Source organism: Agelaius tricolor, unplaced genomic scaffold (genome assembly GCF_023055355.1).
Source record: "Agelaius tricolor isolate 1412-34295 unplaced genomic scaffold, bAgeTri1.0.p SCAF_9, whole genome shotgun sequence".
Lineage (NCBI taxonomy): Eukaryota > Metazoa > Chordata > Aves > Passeriformes > Icteridae > Agelaius > Agelaius tricolor.
Window position 1 is genome coordinate 1,355,873 of NW_027269269.1, and position 17,582 is coordinate 1,373,454.

Sequence of the window (17,582 nt, forward strand, 5' to 3'; positions counted from 1 at the left end):
GATTTTGAGCGTTCACACCAGCCTTTGCAAAGGTGTTGAGCTCCTCAAGTTAATTTGTTATAAATTAACCTTGGGAGGTTGTTTGTGAGAAGCAGATTTGCGTGCATGCAGCTTTGTGGAGTTTTTTAGTGAAGCAAAACAGAGGAAAGAAAGGTGGAAACAGGGATGCATGACACAATTCAAATTGCCTGAAATGCCTGTAATAAACAGTTGTTTTGTGCATCTGAATATCTGCATCTGTCAAGTAAGTACTGTAAGTACTGATTTTTTTGGCGTTGGGACGATGCATTTAATGTCAGGATTGAGGCAGAGTGCATAATTGTAAAACTGATGGGGAAGCTGCTCCCCATCCTTATTCAAAAGCTCCAACAAACCACTTAACTGTTCATTTTACAGTTCTCTTTAGAAAACATACAAGAAAAACCTCAGGAAAGTTTATTTGGGCCACGTGCAATAATAAAATTGAAGCGACCCAAGCCCGAAATTCACACCATGCATCTCCATGTGAGTATAAAAAGCCAGAGCATGGGATATATTTAAGCTAAAAACCAAAACCAGCCCATGCTGCTTAACTAATTCTTGCTGTAACCTTCTGCCCAGACTTTGCCTGGACTGGGAGCCTGGGACAGTCACTGGGCAGACAGGAGCCCTGCCAAAGGCTCCTCCTGGCCTTGTCTCCCTGCCCTCCCAGGGGCTTTCCAGCTTGCACTTTGTTTCACTTTCTCTTTCTGCTGTGCAGGGCTGTGCTGGAAGGGTTGTAACATCGTCTATCAATTATTTACACTATTTGCATGGAAATTGTAACAAAATATACATTCTTTCTAATATTAGGATTATTTTTTTTCAAAATACTACTAAAGCCATGCTGGTGCTGCATTAAACTAGTTGGTGATACTCTTTTAAATGCCCTTTCTAAATACTTTTTAAGAGGGGAATTGCATTAACCTCTCAGCTGCAGCTTCCCTGTTTACACACAGCAAAAGGCACTGCCAGCCTGAACCTGCCGGGTCAGGAGCAGAAGGGTGACCCCTGCAGCTCCCACCACCCTGATCCCCTGCAGCCTCCAGCTGATTTGATTTGCCAGTGGTTCCCTGGTAGGGAAGAGCTGCCTGGAGTCTTTGGTCATGGTATGAGTGCTTCCCAGACAGGTGCTTCTTTGCTTGCCTTTGGTTGTACCTATTTTAGGGTAATTAATAATTGAGAGCTCCTGAGCAACCCAAATTTAGGCACTCTTTGGACATCCTGATAAAAAAAATTCTGGGAAGAGTTTGTGGTTTTTTCCTTCTACCCACTACAGCAGAGGTTGGAGGATCTCAAGTCAGGATGGGGATTTGCCGCTGTGCCTGCTGTGGTTGCAACCTCCAGGTTTGGCAGCTCTACCACTTCCCTGGGAAGCCTGTCCCAATGCTTGACAAAATGCTAATAAATGTTTTGCTGCATTTTTTTTTCTATTTCCCCATAACTTTCAAGTTTCAGCACATTACCAGCAGAAACTTGATGAATCTTCATGATAAGAAGATCCCCAACATTTATAGGGCTTTGCTGGCTTTTGGTCTTGGTTTTGACTACTCCAGCAAGTCACTTGGAATTTTATAAAATTGTCATTCTACAACAGATTGAAAGAAATAGATTATATATTGTGACAAGGTCTGAGGGTCTGTCCCTGCCAGAGTTCTCGCAGTCTTTAGTCTCTCTGCCAAGGCTTCTGGGTGCAGGACCCGCGGCCAGGAGCCTTAAACCTCAACTCTCAAAGTTAAGAGGAATTTCTAAAAGGAAAGGTGTGTGCTCCGTGTCTCACCCAGCTAGGATGAGAGGGAGCACAGGGAGAGGGGTGCAGGTCCTGCCCCTGACCCAGAACCCTGTGCCTCCCTCCTTCTGTGTCCCCAGGGTGCTGCAAGTAATAGGAGCTGCACGAGGTGGTGACAAGTCCCCAGCATTCCGGGTATTTGATCCGAGGAAATCACCAGTCAGCCAGGAAATGTCAAGATTATGTCACATGCATAATCTTTTAAAGCCCTGAAAAGGAGCTTGTTAAAATCTGTGTCTCTGCAGTGTGATCCCAGTTCCTTTCATTTTTGCTTTGCTCTTCCACTTTTCGGGAACAGGCAGGCAAATCCTCCTCCCAGATATCATTTTACTTTTCCCTCCCTTTGACTTACAGCACTGTTGTTTGCCATGGCCTTGCCACTCATTGGAGCTGGAGGAGCAAGTCCCCACTTTGCTGGGCCCCCAAAGGGAAGATGTTGTGATACCCAGGGCTTGTGGGGATACAGCTACAGCCCAGCTTGTCCACACTGGGAAAGAAGGGAGAGGAGGTGGGAGTGGAGCTGCCATCCCTTCCCCGGTGCTTGCTCGTGTTCCGGGTGGGCGCCCTGGGCAGCCCAACAGCGCTGCAGGGAGGTGCCAAAACTTCACAGAGCAAAACTGCACCTCGTTATTCCACTGATCCTGCAAAACTATTAGGGAGCCCCCAGCAGAGTATGTGACACACACATGTTTAATTTCTTTTACAGTTTCTGTTTTGATATATGCTCGATGTGTTTTTATAAAACAAAGATTTATTGGAACCTGGAATTTTATGACTTTAAGGTTTACTTGAGTCCAGATTGTGAGTTTCTCCTTTTAGAAGAGGAGGGGAAGGTTTAAAAGAGCCCATCTGCCTGTGGCACTTATGAAACCCGAGGCCAAGGATGACACCTTTTCCCTTAACTTCTACTATAATGTCAAACAAAAATTTACCATCAAATATTATGCCTTCCATATGCAATGCCCTGCTGTAGATTTAGATCACAGCAATCGTGTTGGGCTTCTCTCTTTCAAGTTTTTATCTGTGCCATAAGGAAGTCAGGACTCACTGTAGGGTCCAAGGAGGGGCAGCAAGGCAGGAAAAACCCAAACCATACATTATTAATGACAATGTGCCTTCGCTTGTGCTCTTGATTTTTCTTGTAAAAGCACAGTGATGCCCTTGCTGCCTGCAAGGCTGAGGAAAGCAGTGTATTTCTAAAACACAGTGCCAGTGTCAGACAGCTCCAAGTGCTCTGGTAGGAAACAAGCAGCATCCAAGGAAGCAGAGCCTGAGTCCAGCTCTCCGGTTACCACGACATAAGTAAACAAACAAGTTTATCACAAGTAATGAGGGCATTGTGCCAGTTTCAGTTAAAATAATGAAATAAATAAAAAAGAAATCAACCCCAAACCAACAAATCATTACAGCATGAGGAAAGTCCTGAATGAAATTGATTGTTCATGCCAACACCAGAAATATATCTTGTCATAAACTCGGGCCTCCACATCTGCTTCAGCACCAGTGGATTCTTTACAAACAGCCTCTTTAATTTTATCTAACAGCCTGTTAGCAGACATGGAGTCCAAAAATACATCTCCTTTTCTTCCTCGCACTATCCTGAGCTTGGCAGGGCACCAAACATGAGGTTCAGCTCGTAATTCAAAAAAGCCCTTCTTTAAGCATTGACTGAGCTTGATTTAATAAAAATCCTGTCCAGCTTCCTCCGGGCAGCCCTAATGGGATGCAGAGCCTGGTGCTTCTCAGGGGCTGCTCCAGACTTGCTGTGTGTTGGCCAGTGAGATTTTTTTGTGGTGAAACAATATTGCTCTGCGGTGGAGTTGGGGAACCGGCTGGTGTTCTCCAGAATGTCTCCCCTGAGGGGTGCACAGCTTCACTTTCAGCTATGCCACCCTCTGAAAATGGAAGTGAGCAGGCAGCACCATAAAGACAGAGCAGAGCCACAGCACGGGATGTCCTGGTGCCCCTGGTAGCCCCAGGGATGCTCCAGTGCCGCTGGTACCCAGCCCCCCTCCCACTGGCCCTGCCTTCCCCAGGAGAAGGAGAGAAAAGCATCAAAGACCCTAAAGCGACTTCCAACCCCTGAGTTCTCCTGGGGGGAGATTTATCCATTGTGTCCCCAGTGTGGCACTGCCAAACACTTGTGGGAGCTCCTGAAGGAAAATTGGGCATTCACTGAAATAGAGGGGGTGTTGCACTGGGGCTGGTTCCCAGAGGGTAGCCCTGACACCAGAAGCAGGACAACCACCTTCACACTTCCTGACACTGGTGTTCCCAAGCACAACACTGATTTTCTGGCTGCTGATTGCCTGGGAAAGCTGGAAGGGACACTGGCTGACTTTTAATGCCAGGACAAGAGTGGCTGACGTCACCTTAGAAGATGAAACACATTCCTGCTGTGAGGACTGCACCGAATTACAGACCCAGATTTCCCAAGAAATTAGTGTGAGAAACACCATACAGCACCACATTCACTGCAACACAGGAACTCATTAGCTGGATAGTTGAAAATGTTAATAATTATCCCATTTGACAAACCAAGGTATGTATTTCAAGCCTCAAAGTTTGCTGTGCTAAAGAAATATTAATGGCCTGCCATGTCATGATGTCCAGGGGAAAAGGATGTTTTGTAGTTTCTCCTCATGGCTCAGTTGTTTATTTAAATTACTTGGAAACTAAACCAGCAACAAACATAACCACTGCTGTTGTGAGGTGTGGTTAACAATAAGTAGATTTTATTTCGCATTACATCAAAGGACTAAATGGAGTGAAATAAAGGAAAAGGAAGTTTCTTGAGTGGTCAGTAAGCCAGATCCCAATGCCAAGACATGGAGGAAGATCAACAGAAATCCTGCAGAGCCCATCCCATCACTTGGTCATGCTGACAGAGGCAAATAAATGAGCAGCACAGATGCCAACGAAAGGGAACTACTACATGTGGCAAAGGATGCTGCAGGTCTGTAGTGATGGAGGGGCTCTGTTGGCTCGTGTGGGGGATGTTGGTGGAACCCTGGGGTTTTTCATCACCTCCTGGGAGGAATTTTCTGACCAGTCCTTGTGGTTGTTCCAGGGAGGCTTGAGAGCCTTGTGCTGCTGGGCTGCCAATTCTCAGCAGCACCCGACCCAACAATAGGAAGGCATCCAGGGTTTGTTGGGGGGCTTGTGGTCCCTCCAGTCAGGTGCCAAATTTCACTTTACAAAGAGCACAAACATTCATGCAGTGGTACGTTACTGATCAGAGCATGGCTGATGCCTTTCAGCTGAATTTCAGCTGAATATTAAAGAGAAACAGATCGAAGGCAGACGATTGAACAGGAAAAGCGGGTTTGGCTGCCCAGCTGTGAGCTGCAGTGCACTAATCCTTCCCCTTATGTGCTACAACAGGGTGTAATTCAATCCTAAATTACTGAAAATCTTGATGTTTTGTAAGTCACATATCAGAAGGTATTTTTTTTATACAAACATCTACTCATTAGCAGTATCAAAATACTGGCAATACTGTGCACGTTCTGCAGGAGTTCTTGTCAGAGCTACATTTCACAGCTCAGATAGCCCCAGCTGAGGGGTACACTTAGGTCTTCCTGGCATCTCTTTTTTTGTCCAGTCCTATGACTGGTGGGGTCAAATGGAAAAGCCACTTCTGAGTGGAGAGGCCTAGAGGGATATGGTGGGCGGGGGAGCAGGATGTGGGCAAGCACAGGCACCTCTACTCAAGTGGTGGCTCTGCCATCTTTAGAGACTTCCCAAAGCTGGCTTGATGGATCTCTGGGAAACCCAATCCCTCTCCAAAGTCCCTTCAGGCCTTGCTTACTCTCCTTGGAGCTTGCAGGTAGTGACAGTCATGCTCCAGGCATCCTGTGCAGGTTGCTCCTAAAAGCTTCTAAAATCTTTCTCCTAGTGAAGGCTGGAGGAGCTGACGCTGCAGTAGGAAGGAGGAGAAGTAGGAGTCTTGAAAAGGTCACACCAAGGCTGCAATTTTCAAATAAGTGTGAAGGAACTGGATGCCTTAACACCCTCCAGCTTAAGGACTCAGTCTTGGCTGTTAATGGAGTGTGCCATAAAACTGCATTTCTTTACCTATTCAATGAGAATTAGAGGGAGAGACCTCTTAATGTTAAGCAGGAGAAAACTTTTTGGCTGTGAAGGCTGTTCTTCCACACAGGAAGGTTGCTGGCAGAAAATGACAGCTTGTGGACAAACAGAGTCAGAGTGGCTGCAACAGCAAAAGAGTGGAGGAAGGGAAATGCAGCCTCAGATGAAAACGAGACTGTAAATAGAGAAATAACCAGTCTGAGGTGTCCATATGTTTCATGGACTGACTTCCCTCCTTTTCTAGCATTCTTCTGAGCACTCTAGCAATATTCAAGCCATTATTACATTAAGAAGTCTTTCAGCTTTTCTGCCTGAAAAAATAGTCATCACTTGTAAATTGAAGGCATCACTCTCTTATCTGGTCTGCAGCCAGAAGGGCTGGAAGCAATAGAAGAAGTGTGAACTTTCTCCTTCATCTCAGAGAACATTAACTTCAAAGCCAAGCCATAAACTTTCAGATGTAATGACTATTTGTCCAAAAGAGAAACACATCAGCGTGATCAATGAGTGAAAGGTATAAAACACAGAGGTTACATTTGCTAAACACTTGGGAAAAATGTGTGGTTATGCTTGGGTGTGTGGAGAGGGGAGTTCCTACAGAGTTATTATTAGGGCAGGCAGGCCCAAGGGGCAGTGTGAGGATTGTTGTGGGTGGTTGTAGGTCCAGCACTGAGTGGTGTCTGTCCCAGGGGAGGCTGGGCTGCCATGTCAGAGTGTGCTCCAGCACGCCCTTGAGTGCAGACCTTCATTCCTGAGGGGGACCTTGTCGCTGTGTTGGCAGCCACGCTACTCTGCTTTTCCAATAAACCATGGGAGAAAACATCTCTCCCTTCAGCTGCTCAAACAAAGCATTCAGGACCACCAGCACTTCCTCCTGTGTCCTTGCTCCAGCTGTGTGAACGCTGACAGGGAAAAGTCCCCCCGTGGGTGCGCTGCCTTGTCCCCTGAGCATCGCTGAGCTCCAGGGCACAGGGTCCAGCAGTGCTAACACTGCCAGGCAGGTACGCTCAGAGATTTCAGACACCTTTGGTAAGGCTCCCCACATTCTTCTTCCTATTTTTTAAACATGCTTTCCATTTTTCTGATGAAAGCTCCATGGAAATAGAGAGTAACAACGTCTTTTTGTTTCCATGGCTTTAGAGGGACAAAAAATTTATATTATGTGACTTTTTTCTGAGGATAACCATTGACCTTCTGGATAGCATCCCTTCTTCCCTCACCCATTAGGGCTTCCAGGAGGAGTCTGGACCCCATCCTCTCCCTGGTCAGTGGGTGTGTGATCCTTGTGCATGTACAGGTGCTCAGAGAGGACATTTTGTTGTGTTAATCAACTGTTTGGTGAGAGTGTTTTTAGGAGGAGTAATTGGGAGGAATTGCTGCAGGCACCGGCTTCTGCTTGCCGGGGCTCCAGGGCTGGGGAATGAGGTCCAGACCCATGTGATTCCTGTCTGAGCATGGAAAGGAGGAAGTGCTGGAGTATGAAGGGGGATTTTGAAAGGTCTGTAACATCTTCTGCCAACATCTTTTTTGGATCAGCCCTGCATGAACAAGTGAGAGCCCGGAGGAGCCTCGTCATACTTGAGGACAGCCGGGCTTGCTGGGGGGCAGCTCCATTTGGGATGGGAGGCAGAGGGTTGCTGCCACTGCTGGGGAAAAAAAGAGGTGTTGGTGGTGTTGCTGGCTCCACAGGCTTCCACAGCATCCTGCTTTCCTCCTGTGCTGTGCTTGCCTGTCCCCTAACTCCTTGTGAGGCCAAAATTCCTCTATAGGGAACCAGAGACTAAACCTGAGCCTTTCTTGCTCACGACAAATTTTTGTGTCCCCAAATTCCAGTTGGAGTGAATGGAACTGGTGGGGTCTACTCGGGTTCCTCACCACACAGGTGGTGTTGGGAGGAGGTGGTGACTCAGCTCTTGAAGTTTCTACCTGCCCCAAGATGTGCCCTGGCCTCCAGAAGGTGAGCCATCTTCTCCAGGCTGTCCCCTCTACCCTCCTGAATTCCAAATTCCAAACTCCCAGCATCCTGGGAAGCAAGCCATGGGGATGGCCATGAAATGCTGAAGCTGGGGGTGTTGGTGGGGGTTGAGATGACATTTTGGAAATGTAGAGAACAACTACATCCTAAATCCATCTAGTCACCCTCCTCCTTATGGCATACCACCCGCCCCACCTTGGTCCCAGTGGAGACTCCAGAGACAAGGGCAGGTGATAGTGGGTAGAGGTGGGCAAGAGGAGCAACAGGAGGGCAGTTAAGTAATTTGTTTTAAGGGGCAGCTGGATTTACCCAGGGCAATGCCAGCAGGCTCCACATTCAGCAGATCCCCAAAGGTATTGGTGAAGCAGTGCTCAGCCTCCCTGGAACACCTCTGCTTGAGGGAGGCAGCTGGATACTGGGCTCCTTTTCCACTGTGGAGCTGTACCTGTGCTTTGTAGGTGTGTTGTGTATTTAGGTCTGGTCTCTGCCAAGGCATCCAGTGCAGTAATCCCTTTTATGTGCCTGGAGTCTCATTTTCTACCCCCAGTGGGTCATGTCCTGGGCTTCAAAGCACACGGGGAGCAGTGACCTGTTTTATTGCATGGTCATAAAGCAATGGCCCTTCTCTGCTCCTGAATATGAATGGACAGTATGTATGAATAACAAATAGTAGTGATATTGTTATATTTTTACACGCAGGCCTGCCAGAGGCTCTTTTTGAGTATGAAACTCAAGATTTAGTCTGAGAAAAAAGAAGCAGAAAACAAGAATCCTGACAGTTTTCTAGCTGGCTGTGCAGCTGTGCTGAGAGAGGTGCCCTGCAGATCAAAGGGAACCCGCTCCCGTTCTCCCCAGGTGCTGCAGTGCTTCCCCTGTTAGAGCAGATATTGGTTATCAGGCAGCAGTGCTATGAACAGCACAAATGTGCACTTTGCTCTCCAGAGGTTGTGGCAGCCAGAAGGATGCCAGCTTAGATTTAGGAAAGCACATATGGATGTATTGGCTTCTTCAGCCTTGCACCATTCCTTAAAATCCTCTGTTGCTCTGGGGGAAGTCAGAAAGCACGGCTGTGGACAATCACAGCTGTAGAAGCATAATTGCAATTGCTGTCTCAGAGCTGCTTAGTGCTTCTGATAATCCTTGGGACCTGCAGTGAGTCACTACACGATGAAGGGAGAGCATTTTGGGGCAGGGATACAGCACAGGAACAACTCCACAGAAGTATTAAAAAAAAACTACCTCCAGTTTACATTTCACTGAGGGGAAAGGTGCTCTGAGGCAGCACCAGCACAAGTTCAGACTGAAGCCCAGACTTCCCACTTTGGGATTCCAGGTGCTTGGAGAGTGTCTCTGACACCAAGTTCTATACCATGTCTTCCCCTGAAGGCTGAGATGCCACCGAAGCTCATCTCTCAACCCAGTCACTGGCCAGAACTACAGCTCCAGTCCACTGAAGGCGAATTCCACCAGTTCACCTCACATGTTCATAGGGGTGTTTAGCTTCTGGGGAGGTAAACAGGAAGGTGACAGGAGTGAAATCTCATTTCAGTGTTGGGATCTCCTCCTTTCTTTCAGTGCTTCAGCAAAACCTCCCTCTAAGCCCCATACACTGCGTAACAGATGGCACATCTGTTTCTATTTCCAGGGTGATCTCACTAATCACTTTTTAAGAATCCAGCAGCCAGGGTTAATCAACACGAGCTGAATTACAGCAAAGGTTCCTACAGCAGTGGAAAAATCCTGTGCAACTCCCTTTCCTCAAGTTATCCTCTTGGATAGTGGGGTTTATCCTCTGCCTGAATTCTGCCCAAATCCTCATGATCCCTGCAAAGCCAAGGCCTCTTTCCAAAAAGCTTCTGCCTCTTGGGGCCTTTGTCTATTTGACAGGGCAGATCTCCCAATAGTTGATTTTCTGTTTGGCAATCAAACTAAAGGCTAAAAAAGCATGATACAGGCCAACCCCAAAACCCTCATGGGAATGGAAAGGGAGATTCCCAAGAAAACTTTGTCCTCAGCCACAAGGCCTATGAAGAGAAGCTATCACCCACTGCAATCCACTGCCTGCAACACAGCCTCAGAGCACACAGGATGCAAGTTCAAACCTCTTCTGTTTCTCATATGGAAAATATTTTTTAAAAGCTTTCCTGGAAGCAATATCACACCCAGTGTGCCAGGCAGCACCAGAGGCACATGGAGATGGAGCACAAAGAGGCAGGAGACTGGCTGTGCCCTGCTGTGCCTACACTGCTCAGCACAAAGGCCAGGGCAGAGTGGCACCCCTGGGCACGCAGGCACTGTGCCTAGAGCTTGCTTCCCAAGGAGAACATTTACCTTGGCAACTGCCACTTGGAGTGATCCACACCAAAGGCTCAGAGTTAGCAGAGAGCCCAGCAGACAATGAGCACAAATCCAGGGCTGGGGTCCATCTGTTCTTTGCTGGTGATGTAGCCATGCCTGTCAGATGTGCCTACAATGTCAAACACAGCTCCCCAGCTGACTCTGGGTCCTCATCATTGACTGTTCCCGTGGTGTTGGTCAGCACACACCTATGCTGTCCTCTGGACTGGGACAAGCAACTCCATCCACCACCAGGCAGTGCTTCTCTGGGCATGGATACTCCTGGGAGAACTTGCAAGAGCCACATGAACAAGCTCTGTCTCATTTCCCTCAGGATATTCCTCCAGCATGGTCCCACCAGCCTTTCCATCCTCCAGCTCTCCTGAATGCTCTCATGCCTCAGTCCAGGCCGTGCTACACACACTATGGAATTCAGCACTGGTGAGCTATAGTATCATCTTCCTGGGCATTTTATGCTGGGATAAAAAACCACTAAACTTACAAAAATACTTTGGTTTGCTCTTAGGTCCATAAGCCCAACATACAGGGCCAAGCTAAGCTGGAGTCAAGTGCCATGCTGTCAAATTCAGTCTCTTTTTTGTTGGCTGGCCCTGCGCAGCCAATGCTACTCTGAAACAACTGCTCTTGTCCACTACCTACCAGATCCCAGGCCTGCTCTTTGGGGCAGGCAGTTTAGTCCTGCTAGTGTTCCTGCTCTATCTGGTCCAATAAACAGTGTAAATAATTCTACCCTGAGCAAGAGGATTAGGAGAGCCCCGCTGCAGGCTGTCCTGTGGTTTGGCCACACTCTGAAGACACAGCATGTTGGGTAAATCCTCACTCCAGCTGAGGTTTCCTTTTGAGATCAGCTTCAAAAAAAAAAAAAAAAAAGTAAAAGGAACCTCAAACAAACAAAGCAAGCCATTTTTATGTTTCTAATTTCTGGGGCTAATTCTGATGAATGGTTGCACACCAATTGGCAGATAGCTTCTGTCAACCAGAAGCTGTGCATTTCAGTGAGTAAGCTGTTCTTCAGACATCATTGGCTCTGCTTGTACCCTCTTCCCATTGCCACAGGAGAAGGAAGGGATACTGCAGGTACTGCTTCATGTATCATCCTTGCTGCCCTGGCTCTAATGTAGTTGCCAGATGGTCTCACCCTCTGCCTGCTCTTCTGCTGGGAGACATCAAGGACCTTCAGCAGTTACCATCTCTCACCCTGGGCAGCTTCTTTCTCAGCTGCACCTCTCCCACTGCTGTCAGAATGGCCCTGGCCAGTCTGTCAAGACTTGCTCACTTAATTTCTGTTTTGAGCATTTTTAGCTACTGTAAGTGGCATTTCTGTGTCCTCCTTTCAGGACACACATCTTTATGAGCCCATCAGGTTATGCCATCTGCTTTCTGTTAGAATGTAAACACCTTCTTAGGGACAGGTACACACACAACAATGGTAATGTTTGTTACCAGGACATGGCAGTGGGCCTTGATTTTTTGCCACCTCCATCACCATATGCATCATCATCTCCCAGAGCCCACTGGAGCCATCACAGGCTGGTTAAAGGGTGGCTGGGGCACTTGTAGGGTGAGCACAGGGGTGGGGGTGACAGCCACGTGTTTGTGGGGGTGCTTCTTTTAAAGCTGATTTATTTTAGCAAGATTTTTAGAGTGTAGCTGGCAGTGGTGGCCAGCAGACATGGCAGTGCCCAGGCTCTGGTTAGAGACTGACAAGGAAACTCTGGGGCTGGCAACAGGGTCCTGGAACCCTTTGGGGACCACTTGGTTAACCTGCTTTGGCTGACCTTGCTCAAGTAGAGGACTTGGCCTAGGTGATCTCCAGAGGTGCCCTTCAACCTCAGTCTTTCAGTGAGACTTATTTAAACCTCTGTCATAAAGCACAGATTGGATATTCAGGTGTATATATTCAAGTATTCCATAAATTCTTGACTCAATACAGGAAATTTGGCTTTCAAGTCCAACTGCACATTGAACCCTTACCAGGCTGTAAGGCCAGAGTTTCATAAGAGTTTTAACAACCTAACAAACCAGGGAAGTACAAAACATGCCATGCAAGTCAGATGTTTCTATGCAACAACCATATGATCTGAAGTTTCTCAAACAAAACCATTTGCTGTCAAGACAGAGTGGAGCCAAATCGGTGTGATTCAAGGTTTTAGAGTCAATTTTGTAAAATGTCAGAAGGAGTTACTTAGTGCCACCCAGTGTTGGCAGCTAGAAAAAGGAAGGTTAAATATGGTTACAACTGGGTGTAGCCCAGTGAAACAGGAAAAAAAACCCCAGCTCTTGCTTTCTGTATCAGGGTGAGTAATGCCAAAGAAGCTGGATAGCACCAGCATTCAGGGATAGGTGTCTCAGAGCTGAAATGAAGTTTAGGCATCTTGTTTAAAAAAAACTTCAAAACCCCTACTTTTTATATTCACTTTTCAAAGCAGGTAATCAGTTTGAGATGCAGATGGTCTCTTGTCACAAGACTCACTCCCCTAGTCTGACATCTGTCTAGTGAGAAAGCTGCACTGACTTTCCTGGTCAGATGTTCAGGAATTTAGATGAGACACAACAATATAAAATGTGTCTCTTTCCTAGAATAAATAGAATACAGTTACACATGACTCTTTCCCCACTTCCTGCCTTTGTCTCAGGTGCTGCATATGACTTGTCTTTTTTTTTGAAGCCTTTAAAATGACACAGGATCTCATGTATATCAGGCATAGAAATACTCTCCCAGTTATCATCTTTGGATGGCTGAACAATTGCATGTCTGCTTTTACCCTTCCATGGACTGTAGAAAATCACAGAATGGTTCTGGGTTGGGAGGAGCTTTAAAGACCATCCAGTTCCAATTCTCCTGCCATGAGCAGGGTCACCTTCCACTAGACCAGACTGCTCCAAGCCCCATCCAACCTGGCCTGGAACACTTCCATATAAAGTTAGAAAGTCATGGTCCCATTTAACAGATGTGGAAAGTGAGATGTGAGCAGGCATTCCCATCCTCATCACAGCCCCATCCCAGCAGAGCTGGGGCCTGGCCAAGATGGGATGGAGGAGATCTGGAGCCAAGAACTCAAGTGGGAAAGAGAAGAAGGAGAAAGCAAGGCCTGAAGATGCCTCAAAACCACCAGTTGCTGGCAGGGTGAGGGCATCCCAGGGTTTTGGCTTCACCTGTTGCAGCACAGAAACCCTCCTTCTACCATTTTGGGCTCATTCACTCTGCTCTGAAGTATTCTCACTGCCCAGAGGGAAAATTAAGACAACAGAGGTTTGAGTGGTTCTCTGCTGGTTCTTTATTTCATCCCTAGAAGATGAGGCCCAAGGGCAGACTGACACAGGAGTTTACCTCAGATTGATACAACAAAAATGCAACAGTGAAGTGAAGGGTGGCTGCCCTCTGAAACAACCTCACTTCCATGAGCTGCCACACTGGTGATCCGTGTTTCTGGGTGTGAGGACAGGCATTTTTACCTTTTTCTCCTACTCATGGAGCCTTCTATCTCCCAGTCACACAGCCTATCCCTTGGATTTGTGCTTGCTGACAACAAGTCTCCTTTCTCACTTACCTTTCACTGACCTCTGGGAAACAGGCCAGGCAGTATGGCCACAGGTTATGAGCCAAAAACTCCTCTTCTGGGGCCAACACACTTGGGATGGTTTTTTCTTTTGTCACCAGTCCCATGAGGCTCCTGGAGGACCTGGGTGCTGGGCTAGCTCTGCTGCTTTTGTTGGAAGACCTGCACGATCACTAATTGGATCTGCATTTCTCAGTAGGGCCCTACATGTCCCAAGTGCTCTACATGCTCTCCACAGCCATGAGAATCTCAGTCTTCCTTCCACAGAGCTCACAATTTAAAACCCAAGGTGGGAAATCACTAATTCCTGTGATGGCTGCTCAGCCTTTGCCTCAGGAATTCATGAAATAGAGAATTTTCTCCAAGAGGGCCACAGGACACAGTGTGCACACAAAAAGAAGTTGGTAGAGGAAGGAGACCAGACAAATACATCATTCTTGGGGAATTAAAAAAAAAAAAAAAAAAAAAAAAAAAAAAAAAAAAAAAGTATCTCTATGCGTCCCTTCAGTTAGGAAGGTTTACAAAGTAGCTTCACAATGAGAAACAGTGCCTGCTCCAGAGGTTTTACAGTCCCAGCAATCAGAATGAAATAGCAGGAAGGGGAAAGGCAGAAGCAGGAGACCTGTGATTCCCTTCCTTACACGGAGCAACTGCGCTCAGTTTGCAGGTCCAAGGCATTTTTAAGCCTATAAATAAACCGGGGACGTTAATGAAGCCATTAATCTCCGCTGGCCGCCGTCCCAGCTATTTTCAGTGGCGAGGTTACCTTGCCTCTCCCAGCAGAAGTAGGTCTCCAGAGGAGGGTCGGGCGAGCAGCAGGGACTGATGCCGTGTGCCGGGGGCCACCGCCCTGGCCGGGAGGACACCGCCACCGTCCTTGGCAGCCCACCAGGAGGAGGTGTCCCGAGCGCCAGCCCTCCTGGCTCCCAGCCTGCAGGGAAACACACGAAAACAGACGTCAGAGAATAAACAACGAGAAAGGCAGAGCGCTGCCGGCTGCACAGGGAGGCTGGTGCCTGCTCCTGCCTGCAGCCCTCACGGCAGAGGTGCCTTCTTCATCTCCTACAAGCAGATACCCCCGATGGAGACCCTCTGCTCCTTTGGAGCTGCCGGGAGCCTGCTCGCCCACCTCTGCCTTTCCCAGGAGACAGAAAGCGGCAGAGCTCGGAGCTACAGAGAAGGGGGGCGTGGGAAGGGCAGGCCAGGGCATCCCAGCACACTGGTCCAGGGCAGGGAATGGCCGGGGTGCAGGTCCCTGCGGGGAACAAGGTCTGCCCCGAGACAGCTTCCTGCCCCTCACAGCAATAGTCTGTGCTTCCCTCGCAGGCAGAGGGGGAGAAGAGCTCCCTCTCTTTACCACCTCTCGGGGGTCTCTGTGGTCAAGATGACCCTGAGATGTGTTAGAGAGTCTCTTTTCCCAGCCTGGCAGTGGAAGGAGTCAGGATTCTTCTGTTCTGGTTTTCGAGGTTATTTATTCTTTGTTATCTATGACATTCCTTTTCTGACCTGCTGGAGTCTGTCTAGCAGGTTGGTCCGAAGCACACTGACCACCTTCAGGGGAGGTGTTATGTTTTTATACTAAAAACTACATGTACATTATTTACAATAATTTCCAATATCTGTCACCTATGTTAGACAGTGTGTTTCTACTCTAAACCAATCCAAAAGTGCCAAAAACCCCAGAAGATGGAGGCTAAGAAGGACAAGGCATGTCCAAATCCCTCCATCTTTGCTTCTGAACCCCCATTCTAAAAACTCAAAATTCTACTTTTCTATCTTGTAACAAACTAACTATCATTCTACTTAAACTTTCGTGGCTTGTGAATCCACATATAAGGTTGGTAATTGTTTTTTCCAAGAGCTAAAATTGAAGGCAGAGGTGTTTTTGCTTCCATGCCAAGGTCTCCAAGCCCCCTGTCAGGGTCTCGAGTCCTCCCAGGGCAGCCAGAGGAATTTCCTGGGTTCCAACATCCCCCCAGGAGGAGCAGGACTGTCATGCACTTGGATGGTAAAAGCTGCTTTTTCTCCTTCCTGCCGTGAGGAAAGAAGCCCCAGGACAGCATCTGCTTGGGAAAAGAGCAGCCCAGCATTTGCCCTCAGTGCTCACATGGCACCCAGAGCTGGTTTGCCTGTGGGCAGTGTAGCCATGAGGTTCATCTTACAAAGGTATTTCTTACAAATGTTTGCCTCATCTTACAAAGTATACCATGCTTTTGTTTATTTTACTATTTCTTTCACAATATGCCAGGAAGAAATTTATTCCTAGCAGTAAATGAGGAAATAGGTGCCTTTGAAAACCACATCTACACATTGCTTTCCTTTGACCTGCCCCCTCAGGCATGGTCAGATACCACCACACAGGGTTAGAGAAATTAATGTTACTGTACCACCAGAAAACAACACTGGCCAACTTTTTCTTTTCTACTCTGCAATGAGCTCAAGATGCTGTGATATTTGCTAAATAATATTACAAAAGAATTGTTCACATGGTGGTCCCAGGTGACATTTGGCTACTGTAGCTATTAGGACTTATTCTCACAAAGCATTCAGTGTCACAGGACTTTCCCCCCAATCTTCTCAGAAAATACACACTGTTTTCTGTTCTTTGTGTTGCTTAGTAATGTTTCCTGAATTCTTATTATCTATAGTGGTCTGACTGCCAGTTGCTCATAATGTACCATCTAGCAAAAATTAAGAGAAATGTGGATGTTTTTCTTACCTTCTTACAATGATATTTTGGGGCCAGAGGCAGCAATTTCTCTGTGGAAGACCCACCCCACTTGATGTGGCTTGAAGCTCACAAGGAACACAACCTGTTCACTCTCAGGAACTGCTAAGAAATGCATTTCATTTACTTGAGTTTTGCTCTTGTGTCTCAACTATATCCAATGGACAATCTGAAGGCACAACAGATGCTACAGCTTCCCTGCTGCAGTTCTGTCTGGCCTCTTTTAGGGATCATGCAGGATATGACTATTTGAAGGAGGCCTGGGTGGCTTGTGCATGGCAAAGTCTGCTCCTGCCTACAGCCACTTTGGCAAGCAGAGACACACCTGGATCCTGCACTGTGCACTGGTTCTGTGAAGTGGGGCTATGGACTCCTGTGTCAGCAGCAATCTGAGGCACCAACCCCAGAGACAATTGACAGGATATTTCTTTCCTACTTTAATGAGTCCACACAGTGTTAAGCCATTTTGTGCAAAGCTATCATGAAGGCTCCTGACTGATCCCTACTGCCTGTAACTGGTACTTTGGGGAGCCCATCAGCCCCATCACCCTCTTGAGATTGCTCTTCCAAACCTGCTGATGAAGGGCAGCAGGGAGCAGGCACTGCAGTGATTCTTTGGCTCCACAGAAGTGTCTGTTGGTCACATGCCCAGGAGCTTTGGCAGACTTGGTGCAGTTTTTATTAACTCCTAATCTCTACTTGTGGACATTTCTGGGTAGTTGCTAGGATGAGAATTTTCTTTATCAATGGAATTTCATCGGTTAGGTTTGCTTGCCATCCACTAGCTTGTCAAATTCAGAGATAAAGCCATCTAAATCTTACTGGTATAAACTTCAACAACATCACTCTCAGGAGGAAAGTGAGGGGGAAAATATCCCCTCAGAGGTATTCTGTGTCTGGAGAAACTGCATGCCCAATAAGAAACCAGCTTGCAGCCACAATCCTGCAAAAGACACACAGAGATACTCCTGGTAGACTTAACATTCACCTTGACAAAGTAATTGACTTGTCAAGAAAAGGAAGTCATTGTGGCCAGAGTGGTCATGGAAGGTAACTAATGCT

At 47.3% G+C, this 17,582-nt stretch overlaps 1 long non-coding RNA gene across 4 annotated transcripts in view; it reads right to left on the reverse strand.

Annotated features, from left to right (window-relative positions):
- LOC139593262 (uncharacterized) overlaps positions 1–17,582 on the reverse strand; it is a 76,097-nt gene that overhangs the window by 3,634 nt on the left and 54,881 nt on the right. For 2 of the 4 annotated variants that reach the window (XR_011680233.1, XR_011680236.1), the window contains one exon: positions 13,493–14,723. This is a non-coding gene — a long non-coding RNA (uncharacterized lncRNA). Of the gene's footprint in view, positions 1–4,525; positions 7,546–13,492; positions 14,724–17,582 lie in introns of those variants that run through there. The other 2 variants (XR_011680235.1, XR_011680234.1) reach the window with 2 other exon arrangements.